Source organism: Arachis hypogaea, chromosome 16, assembly GCF_003086295.3.
Source record: "Arachis hypogaea cultivar Tifrunner chromosome 16, arahy.Tifrunner.gnm2.J5K5, whole genome shotgun sequence".
Taxonomy (NCBI): domain Eukaryota; kingdom Viridiplantae; phylum Streptophyta; class Magnoliopsida; order Fabales; family Fabaceae; genus Arachis; species Arachis hypogaea.
The window spans coordinates 118939247-118964622 of record NC_092051.1 but is presented as its reverse complement, the minus strand read 5'-3'; the positions used below and the strand labels follow the sequence as shown (position 1 = coordinate 118964622).

At 35.8% G+C, this 25376-nt stretch overlaps 1 non-coding gene across 1 annotated transcript; it reads right to left on the bottom strand.

Moving 5' to 3' along the window:
• Positions 1-22391: 22391 nt before the first annotated feature.
• Positions 22392-22499, bottom strand: LOC112761411 (small nucleolar RNA R71). Its single transcript, XR_003181804.1, has one exon. It is a non-coding gene; the product is annotated as a small nucleolar RNA R71 (small nucleolar RNA).
• Positions 22500-25376: the final 2877 nt, after the last annotated feature.

Below are 25376 nucleotides of genomic sequence, written 5' to 3'. Positions count from 1 at the left end.
CACTTTTTCGAAAATCTTTTACTCATTTTTATTTATTTTATTTTGATTTATTTTATTTTCGAAATAAATTAATAAATAAATAAATAAAAATATTTTTTCTATTTTACATCATCTCCCTTTCTCCATCATGGATCTAAGTGGAAATGAACAGTCCAGGAGGACTCTGGGGTCATATTCTAACCCCTCTACTGCTTCATATGGGAGTAGTATCTGCATACCCTCCATTGGAGTCAGTAGCTTTGAGTTGAATCCTCAGCTCATTATCATGGTGCAGCAAAGCTGCCAGTATTCCGGTCTTCCACAAGAAGAACCTACAGAATTTCTGGCACAATTTTTACAAATTGCTGACACAGTACATGATAAGGAAATAGATCAGGATGTCTACAGACTATTACTGTTTCCATTTGCTGTAAAAGATCAAGCTAAGAGGTGGTTAAATAACCAACCTAAGGCCAGCATAAGGACATGGAAACAGCTGACAGAAAAATTCCTGAATCAATATTTCCCTCCAAAAAGGATGACACAGCTAAGGCTGGACATCCAAGGCTTTAAACAAGGAGATAATGAATCTCTTTATGATGCCTGGGAGAGATACAGAGTGATGCTACGAAAATGCCCCTCTGAAATGTTTTCAGAGTGGGTTCAGTTAGACATCTTCTACTATGGGCTTGCAGAAGGAGCTCAGATGTCTCTAGATTACTTAGCTGGTGGATCTATCCATATGAGAAAGACAATTGAAGAGGCTCAAGAGCTCATTGATACAGTTGCCAGGAATCAACATCTGTACCTAAGCAGCAACCCTTCCATGAATGAAGAGGTTAAAACAGTAACTGCTGAATTCAGTACTGTAAAACAAGCTGCTGAATTCAATCAGCAATTAGATTTTCTAACAAAGCAGCTAGCTGAATTCAAGGATAGGCTACAAGAGACAAGGATAGCTAATATACATATGGACGAACAGTTTAAGCAAACAAAGCAGCAGCTATCAAGGCAAATAGCAGAAGAATGCCAAGCAGTTCAATTAAGAAGTGGGAAAACATTAAATACCCCACCTCAAGGCATCAAAAAGTCAAGAAATGAGCAACCCACCAAAGATTCACCTGAGGACAATAAGAGCCCAGGGAAAAATAATTCTGGCGCTAAAACGACAGAGAATTGGTGGAAGGCTGGCGCTGAACGCCCAGACCATGCCCAAAATTGGCGTTCAACGCCAGAAACAAGGCAGGATTGGCGTTCAACGCCATAAATGGACAAGAATCTGGCGTTGAACGCCCAAATAGGGCAGAATCCAGCGTTGAACGCCCAAAAGGGGCACAGTTCTGGCGTTCAGACGCCAGAAGCAGACAAGGAGCTGGCGTCCAGTTCCACTCCAGCTTCTGACTCTGGCACTCAATTGCCAGTGAGGGACCAGACACACACAAGTGCTGATAACAACCCCTCTAAAAAGGCTTCTTTAACCACTAAGGTTGAGGAATATAAAGCCAAGATACCTTATCCTCAAAAACTCCAGAAAGAGGAGCAGGATAAGCAATTTGCTCGCTTTGCAGATTATCTAAGGACTCTTGAAATAAAGATTCCATTTGCAGAGGCACTTGAGCAAATACCTTCTTATGCCAAGTTCATGAAAGAGATCTTGAGTCATAAAAAGGAGTGGAGAGAAACAGAAAGAGTTCTCCTCACTGAAGAATGCAGTGCAGTCATTCTGAAAAGCTTTCCTGAAAAGCTTAAAGACCCTAGGAGTTTTTTGATACCATGCATATTAGAAGGTGATTGCACCAAGACAGCTTTATGCGATCTTGGGGCAAGCATCAACCTAATACCTGCATCCACTATCAGAAAGCTTGGTTTAACTGAAGAAGTTAAACCAACTCGGATATGTCTTTAACTTGCTGATGGCTCCACTAAATACCCATCAGACGTGATTGAAGACATGATTGTCAGGGTTGGGCCATTCGCCTTTCCCACTGACTTTGTTGTGCTGGAAATGGAGGAGCACAATAGTGCTACTCTCATTCTAGGAAGACCCTTCCTAGCAACTGGACGATCCCTTATTGACGTCCAACAGGGGGAAATAACCCTGAGAGTCAATGATGATGAGTTCAAGTTGAACGCTGTCAAAGCCATGCAGCATCCAGACACATCAACAGACTACATGAAAGTTGATCTGATTGACTCCTTGGTAGAAGAGATCAACATGGCTGAGAGTCTCGAATCAGAGTTGGAAGACATCTTTAAAGATGTTCAGCCTGATTTGGAGGATTCAGAGGACATGAAAGAGCCTCTGAAATTTCTTCTAAAAGAGGAAAAACCTCCTGAACCCGAGCTCAAGCCATTACCACCATCCTTGAAATATGCATTTCTAGGAGAAGGTGATACTTTTCCAGTGATCATAAGCTCTGCTCTAAGTTCACAGGAAGAGGAAGCACTTATTCAAGTGCTAAGGACACACAAGACAGCTCTTGGATGGTCCATAGGTGACCTTAAGGGCATAAGCCCAGCTAGATGCATGCACAAAATCCTATTGGAGGATAATGCCAAACCAGTGGTTCAACCACAGAGGCGGCTAAATCCAGCCATGAAGGAAGTGGTGCAGAAAGAGGTCACCAAATTACTAGAGGCTGGGATTATTTATCCCATTTCTGATAGCCCCTGGGTGAGCCCTGTTCAAGTCGTCCCAAAAAAGGGAGGCATGACAGTGATTCATAATGAAAAAAATGAACTGGTTCCTACAAGAACAGTTACAGGGTGGCGCATGTGTATTGACTACAGAAGGCTCAATACAGCCACCAGAAAGGATCATTTTCCTTTACCATTCATAGACCAGATGCTAGAAAGACTAGCAGGTCATGATTATTACTGCTTTTTGGATGGCTATTCAGGCTATAACCAGATTGCAGTGGATCCCCAGGATCAAGAGAAAACAACATTCACATGTCCATCCGGAGTGTTTGCTTATAGAAGGATGCCATTTGGGCTATGTAATGCGCCTGCAACCTTCCAGAGATGCATGCTCTCTATTTTCTCTGACATGGTGGAAAAATTTCTGGAAGTCTTCATGGATGACTTCTTAGTATATGGAGACTCATTCAGCTCCTGTCTTGATCACCTGAAACTTGTTCTAAAAAGATGCCAAGAAACCAACCTAGTTTTGAACTGGGAAAAGTGTCACTTCATGGTGACTGAAGGAATTGTTCTTGGGCATAAAATCTCAAACAAGGGAATAGAGGTGGATCAAGCAAAAATAGAGGTAATTGAAAAATTACCACCACCTGCCAATGTTAAGGCAATCAGAAGCTTTCTGGGGCACGCAGGATTCTATAGGAGGTTTATAAAGGATTTTTCAAAAATCGCAAAACCTCTAAGCAATCTGCTAGCTACTGACACGCCATTTGTGTTTGACACAAAGTGCCTGCAGGCGTTTGAAACGCTGAAAGCTAAGCTGGTCACACCACCAGTCATTTCTGCACCAGACTGGACATTACCATTTGAGCTAATGTGTGATGCCAGTGATCATGCCATTGGTGCAGTATTGGGACAGAGGCATGACAAGCTTCTGCATGTCATTTATTATGCCAGTCGCATTCTAAATGATGCCCAGAAAAATTACACAACCACAGAAAAAGAACTACTTGCAGTGGTTTACGCCATTGAGAAGTTCAGATCATACTTAGTAGGATCAAAAGTGATTGTGTATACTGACCATGCTGCTCTTAAATATCTACTCACAAAGCAGGATTCAAAACCCAGGCTCATCAGATGGGTATTGCTTCTGCAAGAGTTTGATATAGAAATAAGAGACAGAAAAGGGACAGAGAACCAAGTGGCTGATCATCTGTCCCGGATAGAGCCAGTAGAAGGGACGTCCCTCCCTTCTCTTGAGATCTCTGAGACGTTTCCTGATGAGCATTTATTCGTCATTCAGGAAGCACCATGGTTTGCCGATATTGCAAACTATAAAGCTGCAAGGTTCATACCCAAGGAGTACAACAGGATACAAAAGAAGAAATTAATTACTGATGCAAAGTACTACTTGTGGGATGAACCTTATCTCTTTAAGAGATGTGCAGACGGAATTATCCGTAGGTGTGTGCCTAGAGAAGAAGCACAGAGGATCCTGTGGCATTGCCACGGATCTCAATATGGAGGCCATTTCGGAGGTGAGCGAATAGCCACCAAGGTCCTCCAATGTGGCTTCTATTGGCCCACACTCTATAAAGATTCCCGAGAGTTTGTACGTAATTGTGACAGTTGCCAAAGAGCTGGTAACCTGCCTCATGGTTACGCCATGCCTCAACAAGGAATCTTGGAAATTGAGTTGTTTGACGTATGGGGAATTGGCTTCATGGGACCTTTCCCACCATCATACTCAAACACTTATATTCTGGTGGCAGTTGACTATGTATCAAAATGGGTTGAGGCTATTGCCACACCCACCAATGATACTAAAACAGTGCTGAAGTTCCTCCAGAAACATATCTTTAGCAGGTTTGGTGTCCCTAGAGTACTAATCAGTGATGGGGGCACTCACTTCTGCAATAAACAGCTTTACTCTGCCATGGTTCGGTATGGAATTCGCCACAAGGTGGCCACTCCATATCATCCACAAACCAATGGGCAAGCTGAAGTCTCTAACAGAGAATTAAAGAGAATCCTGGAATGGACTGTAAATACCCGTAGAAAGGATTGGGCACGGAGCCTGGATGATGCTCTGTGGGCTTACAGGACAGCATTCAAGACCCCCATAGGGACATCTCCATACCAACTCGTGTATGGTAAGGCATGTCACCTGCCCGTGGAACTGGAACATAAGGCTTACTGGGCAACCAGATTCCTAAACTTTGATGCCAAATTAGCAGGAGAAAAACAATTGCTTCAGCTAAATGAGCTAGAGGAATTCAGATTCACAGCTTTCGAAAATGCCAAGCTTTATAAAGAAAAATAAAAAAAATGGCATGACAGAAAGCTGTCATCTAGAATCTTTGAACCAGGACAGAAGGTCCTGTTGTTTAACTCTAGACTCAGGCTATTCCCCGGGAAACTGAAATCCCGGTGGAGGGGACCATACGTGATTACAAGTGTGTCATCATATGGTTATGTGGAGCTTCAAGATATTGATTCTGATAAGAAGTTCATTGTCAATGGACAGAGAATCAAGCATTATCTTGAAGGCAACATTGAGCAAGAATGCTCAAGGCTGAAGCTAGATTAAAAGCTCAGCAAGGTCCAGCTAAAGACAATAAAGAAGCGCTTGCTGGGAGGCAACCCAGCCATGGGGCAACAATCCTCTAAGCATTTTTGGCCCTATTTCTATTTTTATTTTTATTTGTTTATATAGAGTTCATTGATAACAAGGTAAATAATCATTTACAGAAGACCTCGGCACACAAAACAGAGAAAAAGATCTCACTGGCAAGAAAACGCCAGTAAAAGTGTATTTTGGGCGTTCAACGCCCAAAATGGGCATCCACTGGGCGCTGAACGCCAGTGATGGTAGCAGCTGGGCGTTCAACGCCAGAAAGGGCACCCACTGAGCGTTGAACGCCAGTAATGGCAGCAGCTGGGCGTTGAACGCCCAGGAGAGCAGCAATTGGGCACTGAACGCCCAAAACAGGCAGTGTTTGGGCATTCAAACGCCAGGAAGGCAGGGAGGAGCCAAATTCATTTTTTCCACACGTATTTCCATTTTAATTTCAAATTTTATGCTTCAATGCATGATTTTTACATGAACATGTCAAGAACCCTGATTTCTAAAATCCTTAATTTCTAAAAATCCATCTTTCCAAATTCAATCCAACTCTTTTCAAATCTTTTCTGAAAACAAATCTATCTTTTTCACTCTAAAATCTTTTCAACTAATCCATATCTTTTTCAAATCCCCATATTATCTTTTTCAAAATTCAGATTTATCTTTTTCAAAAATCTATCATATCTTTTCAAAATTAAACTATATCTTCTATCTTATCTTTTTCAACTCAATCTTTTTATCTTATCTTTTCCAATTTTTCGAAAACCCACCCCCCCATTCCTTTAAATTTGGGTTCGGCCTCCCTCCTCCTCCATCACCAATTGCACCTAGCTCTCCTTCTATCCCTCTCCTTTCTTTTCTTTTGCTTGAGGACAAGCAAACCTCTAAGTTTGGTGTGTTTATCCGAGATCACTAAGATCATGGCTCCTAAAGGAAAACAACCCACTCCAAGAGGCAAGAAAGAGAGCGTTCCAAAATCACTTTGGAATCAAGGAAAGTTCTTATCTAAAGAACATTCAGACCATTATCTTAAAGTAATGGGTCTGAGATCAGTGATCCCGGAAGTTAGAATCGATCTGAAAGAAGATGAATATCCGGAGATCCAGGAGCAAATTCGAATCAGGAACTGGGAAGTCCTAGCTAATCCTGAAACGAAAGTAGGAAGGAACATGGTCCAGGAGTTCTATGCTAATATGTGGCAGACTGACAAGCAAAAACTATCTGGAACTGCCTTCTATAAATTTCGGACCATGATCAGAGGGAAGATTGTTCATACTACCCCTGACAAGATCAGGGAGATCTTAAAGCTACCTCAGCTAAAGGATGATCCAGACTCCTTCAACAGGAGGATGATGAGAGCAGACATTGACCTGGATAAGATTCTAGAGGACATATGTATCCCTGGAGCCAGGTGGACCACCAACACAAAGGGTGTCCCAAATCAACTCAAGAGAGAGGATCTCAAACCAGTCGCCAGAGGATGGCTGGACTTCATTGGGCGTTCTCTGTTGCCCACTAGCAACCGCTCTGAAGTCACAGTTAAAAGAGCAGTGATGATCCATTGCATCATGATGGGGAAGGAAGTGGAGGTTCATCAGCTGATTTCAACTGAACTCTACAAGATTGCTAACAAAAATTCAAAAGAGGCCAGGTTGGCTTATCCAAGCGTGATTTCTCTGCTCTGCAAGGACGCTGGAGTAAGGATGGGAATAACTGAATATATCCTAATTGAAAAGCCAATCACCAAAGCATCAATGGAAAAACAACAAGCACAGGAGGATCCCATCAAGAAGAGAGCACAGGAATTCCTCCCAGAGATCCCTCAAGCTGAATACTGGGAGTATCTTGAGACGTCCGTTACCAAGATACGGGAAGCTATGGAGCAAATAATAAAAGAACAGAAGGAACACAGTCAAATGCTGACCTATATGTTTAAAGAACAAGAGGAGCAGGGGCGTGACTTAAGAGAACTGAAGCGCCAAAAGTCTTCTCTTGTAGGACCAAGCACCCCAAGGATCAGAGGAACCCCCGTGCCCCCAGAATAAAGGTTGTTAATTTCCAATTTCTGCCTTAATTCTGTGACAGTGTCCTTATAAAAGTTTACCTTAGAATTCATATAGTAGTAATTAGTATCTATTTTGATTTTATCTCCAATTAAGCTATAGTTTATTTTTCTCATCATCAGCAAAAATGAATAAAGTAGTAGATCTTTTGAATAAGAGGCAATAAAATTTCGAGTTTAATAAGAGAAATTCTAATTAGTTAAATGTGGTGGCAATGCTTTCTGTCTTCTGAATGAATGCTTGAACAGTGCGTATGTCTTTTGAATTTGTTGTTTAAGACTGTTAAATATGTTGGCTCTTGAAAGAATGATGAACATGAGACATGTTATTGATAATCTGAAAAATCATAAAAATGATTCTTGAAGCAAGAAAAAGCAGCAAAGAACAAAGCTTGCAGAAAAAAAAAAAGAGAGAGAGAAAAAAAAAAGCAAGCAGAAAAAGCCAATAACCCTTAAAACCAAAAGGCAAGGGCAAATAAAAAGGATCCCAAGGCTTTGAGCATCAGTGGATAGGAGGGCCTAAAGGAATAAAATCCTGGTCTAAGCGGCTAAACCAAGCTGTCCCTAACCATGTGCTTGTGGCGTGAAGGTGTCAAGTGAAAACTTGAGACTGAGCGGTTAAAGTCAAGGTCCAAAGCAAAAAGAAGAGTGTTCTTAAGAACTCTGGACACCTCTAATTGGGGACTTTAGCAAAGCTGAGTCACAATCTGAAAAGGTTCTCCCAGTTATGTGTCTGTGGCATTTATGTATCCGGTAGTAATACTGGAAAACAAAGTGCTTAGGGCCACGGCCAAGACTCATAAAGAAGCTGTGTTCAAGAATCATCACACTGAACTAAGAGAATCAATAACACTATCTGAATTCTGAGTTCCTATAGATGTCAATCACTCTGAGCTTCAATGGATAAAGTGAGATGCCAAAACTGTTCAGAAGCAAAAAGCTACCAGTCCCGCTCATCTAATTAGAATCTGAGCTTCAATCAAAAACTCTGAAATATTATTGCTTCTCAACCTATTAGTCTTCTATTTTATTTGTCTAGTTGCTTGAGGACAAGCAACAGTTTAAGTTTGGTGTTGTGATGAGCGGATATTTTATACGCTTTTTGGGGTTAATTTCATATAGTTTTGAGTATGTTTTAGTTAGTTTTTAGTCTATTTTCATTAGTTTTTAGGAAAAATTTATATTTCTGGACTTTACTATGAGTTGTGTATTTTTCTGTAATTTCAGGTATTTTTCTGGCTGAAATTGAAGGAGCTGAGCAAAAATCTGATTCAGGCTGAAAAAGGACTGCTGATGCTGTTGGATTCTGACCTCCCTGCACTCAAAGTGGATTTTCTGGAGCTACAGAACTCGAAATGGCATGCTTCCAATTGCGTTGGAAAGTAGACATCCAGGGCGTTCCAGCAATATATAATAGTCCATACTTTGCACAAGGATAGACGACGTAAACTGGCGTTCAACGCCAGTTCTCTGCCCAATTCTGGCGTCCAGCGCCAGAAAAGGATCAAAAGCTGGAGTTGAACGCCCAAACTGGCATAAAAACTGGCGTTCAACTCCACAAATGGCCTCTGCACGTGAATTGCTTAAGTCTCAGCCCAGCACACATCAAGTGGGCCCCAGAAGTGGATCTCTGCATCATCCATCATAGTCTACTCATATTTTGTAACCCTAGGCTACTAGTTTAGTATTTAAACAACTTTTAGAGACTTATTTTGTATCTCATGACATTTTAGATCAAACCCTTGTATTCTCTGACGGCATGAGTCTCTAAACCCCATTGTTGGGGGTGAGGAGCTCTGCTGTGTCTCGATGAATTAATGCAAGTATTTCTGTTTTCCATTCAAACACGCTTGTTCCTATCTAAGATGTTCATTCGCGCTTAACTGTGATGAAAGTGATGATCTGTGACATTCATCACCTTCCTCAAACCATGAACGTGTGCCTGACAACCACCTCCGTTCTATATCCGATCGAATGAGTATCTCTGAGATCTCCTAATCAGAATCTCCGTGGTATAAGCTAGAACTGATGGCGGCATTCATGAGAATCCGGAAAGTCTAAACCTTGTCTGTGGTATTCCGAGTAGGATTCAAGGATTGAATGACTGTGACGAGCTTCAAACTCCTGAAGGCTGGGCGTTAGTGACAGACGCAAAAGGATAGTAATTCCTATTCCAACCGGATCGAGAACCAACCGGTGATTAGCCGTGCTGTGACAGAGCGCGTGAGCGTAGTTTTCACTGGAAGGATGGACGGTAGCCATTGACAACGGTGATCCACCAACACACAGCTTGCCATAGGAGGACGTGCGTGCGTGAATCAGAGGACAGAGGAAAGCAAAGATTCAGAAGACAAAGCATCTCCAAAACTCCAACATATTCTCCATTACTGCACAACAAGTAACCTTTAATTTATGCTCTCTTGGTTATTCGCAATTCAACTGATAAACATAATTGACTTCCTAACTAAGATTTACAAGATAACCATAGATTGCTTCAAACCAACAATCTCTGTGGGATTTGACCCTTACTCACGTAAGGTATTACTTGGACGACCCAGTGCACTTGCTGGTTAGTGGTACGCGTTGTGAAAAGTGTGATTCACAATTCGTGCACCAGTAAGCTTCCTACAATTCTTTCGGACAAGAAAGCAAGTCCTCATACTTGGATTTGGGTTTCGGATCATCCTTCTAAACCTTTGGAGGATATTATTGATTTGGAAGAGAATTTTTATTTCCACCCATACACAACCTTTTATCAACCTAGTGCATCAGCTCTTCATCCTATATATTCCACTGATCTTGAAAATGTAGTTACATTTTCATTGGCAAGGAGGGGCTTATGACTTTTGGCTTCTGTGTACTTCTCCTACCCTTCTTCTTGGTTTGGTTGTTATAGATCGGGACTTCTCTTATAGACTTTGATCTGTCCCATCATTTATCATCCTAATAGGCTAAGTCGCCAATTAGGGTAGGATTAAGATCCAAAAAACGTGGTGCATATCTTTTTCTTAGTGGAGGACTTACAATGGTGTATGTCGGTTATCTTATGCGTATGAAGAAGCATATTAAACTATATGAGGGTACCTCTGCTCCAAATGTCAAATTATTTGTTCTAATTTTGATCAAGGATCCGTATTTTATGACTGGCAACCTCTCTCATTCAACTATTACAAGTAATTTTTTTTCTTGTTTGATTTTTATTTTTGTTTCTTCTCTTATTTTTTGTGCTTTGTGTGTTAGTTTGACTGTTGTATCTTTCATACTGGTGTTTTGTAGACTTGGACGCTAGGTGTTACAAACATCCACATTCTTCAAAGAAAAAACTGATGATTCTGTTGTTATTGCTAAAGTGGTCAAGCATGGTAAAGTGTAGGGTTTAAATGTTAAGGTTGTAAAGAGATCTCTCAAGAAACTACCTAAGCCTCCCATTGATCCTACGCCTTCACCAGTTTTTACTAGTTCAAGGATTCTCCTTTTTCTGCAATCAATGCTAAGGGTTTTTCTGCTATTGATTGCTTTGTTAAGTCATCACATTCTCCTGATAAGGATGTCGCTAACTTAACTGGGGGTGCTGTGAAGCGTAGGTCTCATTGCTTTTTGGATAAGATGAAGACAATTCCTAATGCACCTTCTGATCCAGTTAATGTGGATGATGAAGGCTACAGGACGGGGTTAGTAGGGAGTCTCTAAATTCACCTGCTCTTGGGGATATTCCTAGTGAAGTTATTACTCAAAGTGTTTCTTAAGATAGCTCCCAAGCAATAGCGAGTAGTAAGAACAATGTTGGCATTAAGCTCGGTGTTACTTGCCAAAAGAATCTTGCTAGAAGTGATCCTGTACCCATCTAAAAGTTGTTTCCTAGTGCAGGTACTGCTGTCTTCCTCTATTCTTTATCTTTTCAATATTTCAAATATGTTGCATACTTACTTGTGTTCATGCTATGTATGTGTGTATGTATGTTTGCATCTATTACTATTTTTTTAGCTTATCATGTTGATTCTTGATCCACTTTTCAAGCATCAAGCACTTCTAATATCACAAAAGAACTCTTAGCTAGTGCTCCTTCTAGTATGTATCATTATTTTTATTTTTATTTATTTATGGCACCAGAATTTTGTAAGTTTTTTTTTTTTTTTACAGAAAAAGGTATTTTTTTTACTTGTTTGTTTTGCTTGCCAGCTTTTGTTCATGATGAGTTTGAGTATTTTCATGGCGATGTGAAGATATTGTTATATGAGATTGCATTTCGGAACCCTTCCTTCATGCTTTCTAGCGACCTCAACTGTCTTCTCAAGAAACTTGGACATCAAATTTTTCTAAATGAATGGATGTTTTTTACTTCACACACCCTTGCAGACTTATTGGGTGTTCATCGAGATATGGCAAAAAAACATATAAATAACCTTAAGTTATTTAAATTGGTCCTTGATTTGAGAATTTTTCTTTTAAATTGGTGCCTCCATCTGGGGTATCTGACTTTGCTAGAGAAGAATTATTGTCCAAAGAGTGTAACACTTTCTTCTGGTGTTTCTGCTCTTCAAGAAAAGGTTAACAAACTGACATCAAAACTGAACACCATGAAGGCTAAGCTGGCTAGCATTAGCCTGGAGTGAGATCAATTGGCCAAGCATAAGAAGGCTACTTCTTCTCTAATATCTTATAGTGATATCTTTGTCAAAGCCTTGCATATCTTAGAAGAAGCAGTCTTTTTATACTTGGTCAATTGCTCTTGCTCTAGGCTGATGCTAGACAACTTAGCTTTTATAGTGTCCAGTTCAGATGTCATTTTATTAACCTTTCTTAAAGAGAAAAAATACTGAAAGAAAGAGTGTTATACTCTTGGACAATAATTTTTTTCTAACAAAGTGGGGTATTCCAGATGGAGGCTCCAATTTAGAAGAAAGATCCTCATGCCAAGGACCACCAAATTTAAATAACTTAAGGTTATTTAGATATTTTTCTCCTATATATCGATGAACACCCCACAAGTCTGCAAGGGTATGTGAAGTAAAGAACATTCATATGTCCAGAAAAGTTTGATTCTAAGTTTTTTAAAAAAACAGTTGAGGTCGCTAGGAATCATGAAAAAAGGGTTTTGAAATGCAATCCCATACGATAATATCTTCACATCAACATAAAAATACTCAAACTTATTATGAACAGAAGCTGGCAAGCAAAACGAATAAGAAAGAAAATACATTTTTTCTTTCAAAAACTTACAAAATTCTGGTGTTATAAACAAATGAAAACAAAAACAATGATACATACTAGAAGGAGTACTAACTGAGAGTTCCTTTGTGTTAGAAGTGCTTGACGCTTGAAAAGTAGACCAAGAATCAACATGATAAGCTAAAAAAAATAGTGATGGATACAAACATACTCACATACATAGCATGAACACAAGTATATATGCATATAACATATTTAAAATATTTAAAAAAAAAAGAATGGAGGAAGATAGTAATACTTGCACCAGAAAATACCATTTGGATGGTTATAAGATCATTTCTCGTCTCTCTCCTTTGGCATGTAACACACGGCTCAATTCCAACATTGTCTTTACTACTCACTACTGCTTGATGGCTATCTTGAGCAACACTTTGAGTAATACTCTCATCGGGGATATCTCCAAGAGTAGATGAATTAGAGGAGTTCCCATTGACCTCCTCTTGGGAGCTCTCATCACCCATATTCACTAGATCAGAAGGCACATTGAAAATTGCCTTCATCTTACCCAAAAAGTGATGAGACCTACACTTCACATCAACCCCAATTAAGCTAGCGGCATCCTTACCAGGATGATAAATGACAAGATAGATCAAAGTTCCAAAAGAGAACTCACTATCTATAACAACCAAACCAGGAAGAGGGGTAGGAGAAGTGCATAAAAGCCAAAAGTCATAAGAATCCTTCTTGTGAGTGAAAATGTCATTATGGTCATTTTCAAGATCAATGGAATATATATGACGAATATCTGAAGCACCATGCTGATAAGAGGTTGTGTACGGGCAAAAACAAAAGTTTCCTTTCAAGTCAATAATATTCTCCAATTGTTTAGAAGGATGAGACAAACCCCAAGTCCAAGCACGAGGACCTGTCTTCTTGTCCGGAAGAATTGTAGGAAGCTTATGAATGGGAGCAATCCAAAAGATTGCTAACAAAAAATAGTTGAAGAAATATTTCATCGATAAAAGCTAATACCGGAAAGCGACTATGAGCGATTTTAAGTTGTTCCGAGAATTGATCAAGTCTCGCATATAAACTATCCAAATAGATAGAAGTAAGTGGGAGACATTCTCCTCGAGTGATTAAGTAGGCTAGAAGAAAGTCATCATGATTCATACACTCGTCCAAACTGATCCCAATAGCACATATTTACTTAAACAGTAAGCTACAAAAGCAACTTTTCTAAGATCTAAAGGATCAATAAGAGCAGGGACAAATTCACTATTGAGGAAGTCACAAAAAAAAATAACGAAACTAATTGGAGTAAGATTATTTAATGGTAATCTTCTTCCTCTTAAAAGCTTGTTTCACATGAACCACCTCTTAAATATTATTACAAATAAATTATGAATCTATTTATTATTTTTTTATTAATATTCAAACTTTTTGTAAAATAATATTTTTTTTATCTTTTTTAGTACATAATTATATTCAAATCACATAAACATATTTATATTTTAATATTATAATATATAAAAATATGTATGTCATTATATGTAAAAAATAATAAAAAAAAGAGATTTTATTATTTGGAGTAATAATATGTCAAAAAAATTTAATAATTTCATGGAGTACAAAAAATTTAATGCGCTCCCATAAAATTACATGGAAACTTATGATTGTACATTAAAAATATAAATTTTTTGTGTATAAATAATTTTAAAATGACTCAAAATATGACCAAAAAAAGTTTTTCCTAAAGATATAGGCTCAAAAGGATAAAACCAAAAAAATAGTCTGAGGAGTTGAATTTCTCTTTTAGTGGGAACTAAATAAACACAAGTGGATTAGTTAGATTTGAAGGATAGAGAATGTCATTTAGTTAGAAAAGAACCAAATTAAATGTTCCTTTACTAATGTAAAATATTATGAACACTCTTTTACTTGAACACCTCTTTACCACAAACAACCAGAGCAGTATCAGAATTGCTACCTTAACTTATGAGGATTAACTTCCTTCTTATACCTATTTTTAGTTAGAAACTTAAAATAATAAAAACACCCAAAATAATTTAAAATTATAAAAAGACCTTAATCTATTTCTCTCAAAAAGACATTTTTAAAAATTTGAGAAATCATCCATATTCTTTGCTTTCTTCTAATCTCATTATTCTTCATTTGTTCATCAAACTTAAACAAATTAGTATTTAGGTGCTCTACTAGAACATCTGACAACAAATTTAATAAACTCTTGTCCACTTTTTAAAGAGATCATTTATCTTTTTGTGATATTAGTAAAAATCTCAACACTTATTTTCTACTATTATTTCTCATCTTTAATTCTTATATTATTTATTTATTATTAATAGAAATTTTTTTCACAAATTTACTTACATATCTTTAATGTCTTCTCTTAATTTTTTTTATTTAATATATTTTTATCAAATTACACCTGAATCAATTACCTAAAAGATCCAAGAACCGTCTAGTAGGTTCCAATTTGACGATGGATCCCGGGTGAATTTTTGTAATTCTGCAACAAGACATTTATAGAAGAGGACCTAACTGGACTGAATACTCATTTTCGGTTGGTAGTTCAGTCCAACACTAAAATCTACCAGTCCAACACAACTGAGACCTATTTTTATATGAACGCTAAATAAAATCTTATAAAAGAAGTTGGCCTTGCTATTCAGTTTTCATAACACAGAGAGGTCCTTATTGTAAGATGGCTGCTTCATGACCCATGTTTTTCTTTTGCTCCACGTTGACTCATTGTTTGATTTGTGATAACCACCTCAAATGTATTTGATTTTTCTTTTGGTTGATCCTACATGACCTTTCTTATCAACTAAAAAAATATGAATTCAAATAACATTTGAGGTGGCAAATTAATCATTTAATTGTCCCCTATGAAGATTGATTTAATAAAATTTTTTGAAGAAGTGTTTGTATTTTTTCAAAATATAAATTTTTTATTTTGTGATTGATATATAAAATTATATTGAAAAAGATAGAGGTATTTTTAAAATTACATAAAATAGAATTTTTTTAAAAATAATTTATATTTATCATAATTAATAATTTTAATATAATTTTATATATCAATTAATTTTTAAATTCAATTCTTATATTTATGTCTATTATAATATTTATAAATTTTAAAAATTATTTTACTAAACATAATTATTATTGTTTATATTTATTAAAAGTTATTTTTAATTTAATTTATTAAATATAAGTATTACAATTTTTAAAAAAATTATTTTTTAAAAATTAATTTTTTTTACTTTTGAAAAGTAAAAATTATATCAAACTTAATCTAAAACTGGATTGTGATTAAAGAATTCCAAAGTGTGTGTGAGTAGTGTACTCATGAAAAAAAAGTATGACCTTTCTATTAAATTTATAGAATGAGAAGTCAGAATGGTAGAAGTTTCGTGTCCGAAAAAGAAAAAAGAATGATAGAAGTTTTTATGCTTTTTAATAATTAAACATTTTAAGCCCAATTAAAAGAGAGCAAGATAAGAGTTCAATTTATATAAATAAAAGGAAAAGCCATATAAATAAAAACCAATAACAATAAAGATTACATCTTATATTAAAATATTACACTCAAAATTTTTTCTATAACACAGATGATTAACACAACAAATTTAATTTATAGAGTTAAGATCTCTTATATTACTCTTCAGAAATGAACTATAGGTATCTGACTACGATTATGGTATAATTTTCACATCCTTGGCTAAGAGTGAATCTAAAATAACATATTTCAAGAATCTTGTAATTATATAATTCTTTTTTTTTTTTGACATCTTTAACCTTGTCTATGTCCACTAGTAGGAGGGCATACGTGCTGGGCCAGGTTTAGTTTAAACACAGACCTTGATCTGGAGTTATTTTGAAAAACATATATTAAAAAATTATTAAAATTTATTATTTATTATTATTATTTTTAATCATTAACTCAATTCTTTTAGTTTGATAATATAACAACATACTTTATTCTACATTTTTAAATATTAATGGTTAATTGATTAACAAAAACAATAAATTCTTAGTTTTCTCTAGTATTTTTTATTTTAAAACTTGGATTTAATTTTAAATTAATTTAACATAGATTGAAAATAGACCCGATGTATAATTAATATATACAAATACTAATTTCATAAAACGAATTAACAAAAGATTATTTTTAAATTTTAAATTTAACAATATTATAGAATATTTAAACTAAAATAAATTATTTTAAAACAAAAATAATTCTATATAATATAAAATTATTAATTAACGTATAAAACATAATATTTTATTATTAATTTTATCATAAAAGTTATAAAACATGTTCAGGCCGAATCAAATTTACCTAAATTATGAACTAAATTTAACCTAAAATTAATATCAAATTAAAATAATTTCTCTCAAATTTCATCTGAATACACATTATAATTATTTTATCTATTTAGACAAAGCGATACATTGACAATTTTATGTATGTGAATACAAAAAATATAATTAAGAAAAAAATTTTACACTTAATTTCCTCAAACTAGATTTTGTTGGGTGAGGTTTTAATTTGTTGGCATTTTCCGATATTTGAAACAGTTTATCATCTTTTTATATCCAAAATAAAAATGAAAATCTTAAGACTTAGTTAAAGAAAAATAAAGCTCTACCCTCTAAGTCTTGGATTTTTTATATAAATTAAATAAATATATTATTTACGGGTATAAATAATTTCTAGTATTTTTATCAAATTGAATCGTATTATTTATTTTATTTATAGTGTAAACGAATTAAGGTTGAAAATGTGGCAATTGTATGACGTTTGCACACGTGTTGTGTAACACTCCTATACATTTAAAATTATTTCGTTTACACTGTAAACGAAATAAGAGAAAAAACGCCTATATATAAGAGTTTCGTTCACAGCGCCACCAAAAGTCAAAAACATTTCATTTCCTTTACTTTTCTCCCACTTTACCCTTCTCTAATCAAACCTACAAGTCACCTAAAGATGATGGTGTGCGCCGATCAACCTAATGCGGATATTAATAGGCTAAACGCTATGCGGCACGTTGTCGAGACAGAGGATTTTGAGGTTGGTCTTTTCTTCGTTTAAAGTTTATGTTAAACATGAAATATGTTGTCATATTAGTTCTATACTAAGTTCAATAGAAGTAGCGTGCAATAGATATTAGTTTTAACAATATATTGTTCTAAGAATACAAAGGGCTGCATATTTTTTTATAGTTATTAAAAATTTATCGTAATGTATTTTGTTTACACTGTAAATAGAATAATTTTGCACGTATTTTGTTTATAGTATAAACGAAGTAATTTTAAACGTATTTTATTTATACTGTAAACAAAATAAACACGTCTCAATATGTCAACCTTATTTTATTTATAGTATAAAAAAATACTTTTAAAATTAATTCGTTTAAGGTGTAAACGAAATAAGTAATAGGATACAATTTAATAAAAAACGTCAAAAATTATTTATATCATTATTTAATTTATTTAAAAAAAATCCTCTAAGTCTTCTACTCTGCCATATCCACTGAATTTGGTGAGGTTTTAATCAATAGAATGCAATTTTGGAGTTAACTAGTATTTAGAAATTTGACTAAATAAAATATTTGAGTGATAAGATGAGCCATGAGGTAGTGGAGGTAATGTCGGAAAAAAGCTAATTGAAGACGGCGTAAAAAGAGAGCCGAGCTGGTGACTGGTGGTAGTGGGAGTGGAGTGGGAGTCTCAGCATTTAGCGTTTCAGACTTTCAGCACTGACCATCTCACCATATCACTTTTTTTTCTTTTCTTTTTTCTTTCTTTGTTTCTTTGCTCTTTCTCTTTCTGAGGTCGTTCATTCCCATTTGCTGACTCATCTGCCACCTGTAACAACCCCAGCTTGCAGCTTACACGTTATCTCATGTCTTCGTATTCCTTTTCCTCACCGTGTTCTTTGGTTTAGTAAGCAAATTCATTAATCCGTCAAGAATTAAAATTTTATTTAAAAATTTTATACAATAAATAATGATTTTAGCTTCAATTTTCATACTTAAAATTAGGGGTGTATATGGATTGGATAAAATTAAGTTTGATGTGATTTAAATTTGGTCTAAAATATACACTAGATTTATTTATTAGACCCGAATTTGACTCTAGACCCAATAAAACCAACACATTTTCGGACCACAATTATGCCGAATGAAAATTGGGCCGTTAATATTACATTACGTTGATACCTTCTTGTAAGTTAGGGTATAAAAATATCCAAATTTTTAAGACTTCAACTATTATTTGACATGATAAAATTCACTTAAAAAAATATAACAAGAACCAATCATTTTTCAAAATTAAAGTATAACCACAATCAATACTAAAGCATAACTATAATCAATACTAATATTGTCTAATAACACCAAATATTTAAATCAATACAAATAACATAATATTATGCATTAGTCTAAAGTCTTATGCATTCTAAACATAAAACATTAACTTATAGTCTTATAATGACTAATAATACAAAATATTATAGTTTACAATACTTAAATTCCACATAAGAATAGCCATAATCCATCACTAAGAATACAAAATATTAATTGTGTATGATGACCGGACCACCGGATCGAATTCAGGTGACGCGAACTATGGCTCGGACTCGACCCGAAATAATGACAGGGTCTATTTTTAAGACCCTTACCCTACCCTAAATCTAGTAAAATCACACAAAATTAATCCCTAAAATATTCGAGACTGGGTCGAATCTTCGGATCGGATCGAAGCATGTGCACCCTTACCTGAAACTTTTCAAAATGATTTTTGCTTTTCTAATACAATTTTAGAGAAAGGGATTTTTATCAAAATAAATAAAACATTAACTAATAAAATAATTTCTTTGATCTAACATTATTTATTTATATGTCCTTTTTTAATATAAATTATAGTGAAATATTACAATTTAAAAATATACACAAATTACATTGAATTAAATAGATATTCTTATATTTTTAAAGCCTTTTTTAGATTGTAGTAAAATGTATATTTTTAAAGGTATACACTAATTTAATATTCGAAAAATTTAGAAGTTGATAAAATGATACTTAAAAAATATTATTGACAAAAAATTCTTAAAAAAGATTAATTTTGACAAAAATAATTAGCCGCCAATTGAATTACTTATAGTTTAAGATTAAATGTTGACGTGCCAGTTACAATGATCACAAATTACAAAAATTACTCATAATTTTATTTTTTATAATTTTAAAAACACTCCAATTTTAATTTTCATTCTAAAGACCCTAATCTTCTTCTTTTTTTTTTCTAAAACTCTCGTCTCTTTCTCTTCCTCGTCGTCATTCACCAATGTTTTCTTCTTCTTTCACAGTAAATTCCTCCTCATTTTTGTTTGTCACTAATGCGTGAGCATCTTATACCCTTTTTCTAGTTATTTTTATATTATTTTTAGTTAGACTTTAATAAGTTTGTTATGTTTTAGTGCAAAATTCATCTTTAGATATTACTTTGAGTTTTTCTCGTATTTTTATGGTTTTAGGTGAAATTCGGAGCAATTTGGAGAAGCCTGGAGCAAGAAAGAAAAATGGTGACAGCTTGGGCGTTCAACGCCAGCAGGGAGGCATAAAAACAGAATCTCGCTCTCCCTCTCTGGCGTTCAACGCCCAGACTGGCGCTAAACGCTAGCAAGCAGCTCGTTTCACATGCTATTGGGCCTCCAAAGTGGATTTAGCACCTCTTAGCCTTATCTTATTTTATCTTTGTAATTTTTATTTTAAAATAATATCTTTTAGGTTTAGCATTTATTATTAGGCTAGTATTTATAGGAGAAGATCCATTAGGATTAGAGGGGTTCTTCTTCCTTCTGCACTTTTAGAACCTTATTTTTCTCTGTAAGTCATGAGCAACTAAACCTCTTGATTAACGTTAGGAGCTCTGTTTATTTCTATGGATTAAGATTATTATTCTTCTATTTTAATTAATGTTTGATTCAATTCTAAGGTGTTGTTTTCGTTCTTAATCTTATGAATTTGGGTGGAACGAGAGTATGACCCTTATTCTACATGAGCTCTTGTGATTCTCGAGAGAGTTATCTCACTTGAGCTACAGCTTGAAAACATTCCTCTTAAACTGCTAATTACCTGGACTAATCGGATAAGTGACATAAAATCTCGTTAGCTTTGGGTAATTGAGGTTTTTGTGGTGCTAAACTAGTTTTCTGAACTTCACCTTCTGATCTGAATTGAATGACCACGAGAGTGACTTTTGATGAGGATTAGAGGAGAATAAATCATTTAATGTTAAAATAGTTGGTAAGACGTTTTAATCTGAAAAAGTAAATATCTCCGAAACCTTAACTGTTTTCTCATAATTGTTTTACACCAAACCTGTTTATTTACTTTATTTACTTGCTTTTCACTACTTATGCGTTCTACACCAACAACCATATTTTATTATTTATCTGGCTAAGCCCAACAAGATAACTATTGCTTGCTCAATCCAACAATCCTTGTGGGATCGACCCTCACTCACCTGAAGTATTACTTGGATGACTTGGTGCACTTGTCAGTAAAATTGTGCGAGTTCTAATTTCGCGCACCAAGTGTTTGGCGCCGTTGTCGGGGATTGTTCGTGATTGACAACTTTCGGTTGTCTTATTGCTTAGATTAGGCATTTTTATTAGTTTTTGTTTAATTGTCTTTCTTTTGATTTTCGAAATCTTTTTTATTTATGTTTGTTAATTTTCAATTGTTATCCTATTTATCTTTTCCTTAAATTCGAATTTTTTCCTTGTGTTTTGGCTATCTTATTTTTATTTGATTTCAAATTTTAAGTTTGGTGCCCTTTTAGTGATTTTCTCTTTTTGGTTTAATCAATTTTTTTAATTTTTGAATCATATCTTGTTTATTTTTCTTGATTTTCGATCTTTATTTGATTTATATTCTCCTTGATTCTCGAATTTTGTGTTAATTACTTTAATTAAATTCAAATTTTAAGTTTATTTTCTTTTTATCTTGTTTTTTTTCTTGAATTTTTAATTTCTATCTTATTTATCTTTTCTTTTTATTTTCGAATTTTTGTTATCTTATTTTTTATTTAATTTCAATTTTTAAGTTTGTTGTTTCTTTAGTTTTCTTTCTTTCTTTTTTTTGAATTTCAACAATTTTTAAAATCTTTCTTTTTAATATTAAAATTTTTTTAAATTAAATCTTCAATATTTATTTTCGAATCTTCTAGTTAATTGTTTACTTTATCTTATTTTATTTTTAGGATACCTCACTGGGAGTTCTCTATACTCTGACATAGAGACTCCCACTTTTTCTTTGTTTCTTGTTGTTTATGAGCAGGAACAGGGACAAGGAACCCCTTCTTGATTTTGATCCTGAACTTAAGAGGACCTTAAGGTGGCATTTGCAACAAACCCAAGCATACAAAGCCGGAGAGAATCTCATGGAGTCTTTTGAGAAGGAAGCTAAAGAGACCACTATGGCTGGAGGAAATCCGAACACTGAAGAGCACGCCAGAAAAGTGCTTGGCTCATACATTGCACCTACTGCTGACTTCTTTGGGTGCAGCATATCAGTACCTGCCATTAGTACCAATAATTTTGAGCTCAAGCCTCAACTGGTCACTCTAGTGCAACAAAATTGTCAGTTTTATGGACTCCCGCAGGAGGACCCCAACAAGTTCATATCTGATTTTCTGCAAATTTGTGACACTATTAAGACGAATAGAGTGAACTCCAAGATTTACAAGCTCATACTCTTCCCTTTTGCTGTAAGGGACAGATCAAAGCTATGGCTGGATTCTCAGCCTAAGGAGAGCCTGAACACATGGGACAAGGTGGTCACTGGATTTCTGACCAAGTTCTTTCCACCCGAGAAGCTGAGTAAGCTTAAAGTGGAAGTCCAAACTTTCAGACAGAAAGAGGGAGAATCCCTCTATGAGGCATGGGAGAGATATAAGCAGCTAATTAGGAGATGCCCTCCTGATATGATTTCAGAATGGACCAGGCTAGAAATCTTTTATGATGGCCTCTCTGAGATGGCCAAGATGTCACTGGATCACTCTGCTGGTGGTTCACTGCGCATGAAGAAGACGCCAGAGGAGGCAACCGAGCTTATTGAAATGGTTGCCAACAACCAGTACATGTACACTCTGAGAGGAACCCTGTGAACACTAGGACCACTCAGAAGAGAGGGGTCATGGAAGTGGATACACTGGATACCATTTTGGCGCAGAATAAGCTCATGTCCCAATAGATCAACATGATATCCCAACACCTAAGCGGGATGCAGGTTTCAACCGTCAACACACAAAATGCATCCTATGACATGATTGGAAGTTATACTCAAGGGGACGCTAGTGACATTACTCAGACCACCATAGAGGAAGTGAATTACATGGGAAATTCCTCTAGAAATCCCAGCAATGTCCCTATGCAAACTCTTTTAATCAGGGATGGAGGAATCACCCAAACTTTGGGTGGAGAGAGCAACAAAGGCCTCAACAAGGCTTCAACAATCAGCGTGGAACCGATCAAAATAGGTTCAACAACGGATAGTTCCAACCCTCTCAGCAGTAGATAGAGACGCCTAAGCAAAGCATCTCTGACTTAGCCATAATAGTTTCTGAGCTCTCCAAGACTACTCATAGCTTCATGCAAGAAATGCGGTCCTCAATTCGGAACTTGGAGATACATGTGGGTCAGTTGAGCAGCAGGATACCTGAGAGACCTGCCAACACTCTTCCTAGTAACACAGAAGTAAATACAAGGGAAGAGAGCAAAGCTCTCACTGTGGATAAGGAGGCCGAAACCAAGGAGGAGTATGCTGCTGGAGATTTGCAAGAGGAAGAGGCTTAGGAGGAGACTGGAAATGCACTAGTACACGCCCCAGTCCAGATAAAGGAGCCTGAAGTACAACCCTCTCTGAGCGTGTAAAAGGAAACTGAGGATGAGCAAATTGCTCAATTTGTGGCTGTCCTCAATAAGTTACAAGTCAATATTTCTTTTGTTGAGGTGTTGGAGAAGAAACCCCATATATGGCCTGTTTGGAAAGTGTAATTTCTTCTATGGCGTTTTGAGTAGGATCATGAAGGAGAATGGACTGTACGAGCTTCATCCTTAATCAGAATGGATCCACACTAAACGTGGGATTCAGATCTGGAGGAGTATTGGTAGCTGCTCAAACCAGTGTCAATCACATACAGCCTGCCATTAAAGAAATCACTCGCAAGCAAAGAGAGCAGTAGTACCAGAGTTAATTCAGGAAGAGAAAGCAACTCCAACTCTCAACTCTATTCCTATCATTTAATCCAATTGGTTTTACCCCTTTTGCACATTACTCTTACAACTCTATATATGACATATAATCATTCAAAGTTTACCCAACAACCTTCTGATTCTGCCTGACTAAGACCTGCAAGATAACCATAGCTTTTTTCAAACCATAATCGTCGTGGGATCAACCCTGACTCGCTCAGGTATTACTTGGATGACCCAGTGCACTTGCTGGTACAACAGTATGAAAAAGGTGTGGGGTTTTGTGCTACCAGAGATGTATAATCAAACTAGTGGTTCATTATTGTCCGATGAAAGACTCACTCTGAACCCATGTAGAATGAGATAACCTTGTGCCGATTCAATGCATTCATAATGATGAAGAACATATATACATCTTAGAATAGAGAATCAAACACGTATTGAGATAGAACAGTAGTACTTTATTAATCCATAAAACTCAGCAGAGCTCCTCCCCTCAACCTAGGAGATTTAGAAACTCATACTAATAGAAATACAATGATAAATGAAAATATGACAGGTCCCCCCTGAGTCTGTAAAAGTTCTCAAATAAATACTAAGCTAATGACTAAGGATTACATAGGAAGGGTAAAACATTATTTTAGTGCTAAAATTCACTTCTGGAGCCCACTTGGTGAGTGTTTGGGCTGAGCTTGATTGAGATCCACGTACTAGGAGGCCTCTAGGGTATTGAACCCTGGCTAGGGGGTCCTTTATGGGCGTTGGACATTGGTCTCTTCTCCTTTGGGCACTCGACGCCAGAATAGGGCAGGAGGCTGGCATTAAACGCCAGTTTTAGGCCTTCAATTCTGAAGCAAAGTCTATATTATTATATATTTCTAGAAAGCTCTAGATGTTAGCTTTCCATAGCCATTAAGAACGCTTCATTTGGACTTCTGTAACTCCAGAAAAGCTCTTTTGAGTGCAAGAAGGTCAGATCCAAATAGCATCTGCAGTGCTTTCTCTGCCTCTGAATCAGACTTTTGCTCCAACTCCTCAATTTCAGGCAGAAAATACCTGAAATTGCATAAAAACAAAAAATTCAAAGTAGAATCCAAACATGTGAATTTTGCACCAAAACCTATGAAAACTTAATAAAACTTAAACAAAATATACTAAAAACTATATGAAAATGATGACAAAAAGCGTATAAAATATCCACTCATCAGAACACCAAACTTAAAGACAAGAAACCAAAAACAAAGTAGGATAAAAAGAAGAGTACGATACAATAAATCTCAGAGTTTTCAATGAAGCTCAATTTCAATTAGATGAGCGAGACTTAGTAGCTTTTTGCTTCTGAATAGTTTTGACATCTCATTATCCATTGAAACACAGAAGTGTTGGCATCCTTAGGAACTTAGAATCCATATGATATTATTGACTCTCCTAGTTTAGTTCTTTTTTATTCTTGAACACAGCTTTTTAGAGTCTTAGCCGTGGCCCTAAGCACTTTGTTTTCCAGTATTACCACCAGATACATAAATGCCACAGACACTTAACTGGGTGAACCTTTTTGGATTGTGATTCAGCTTTGTTAGAGTCCCTAGATAGAGGTGTCCAGAGTTCTTAAG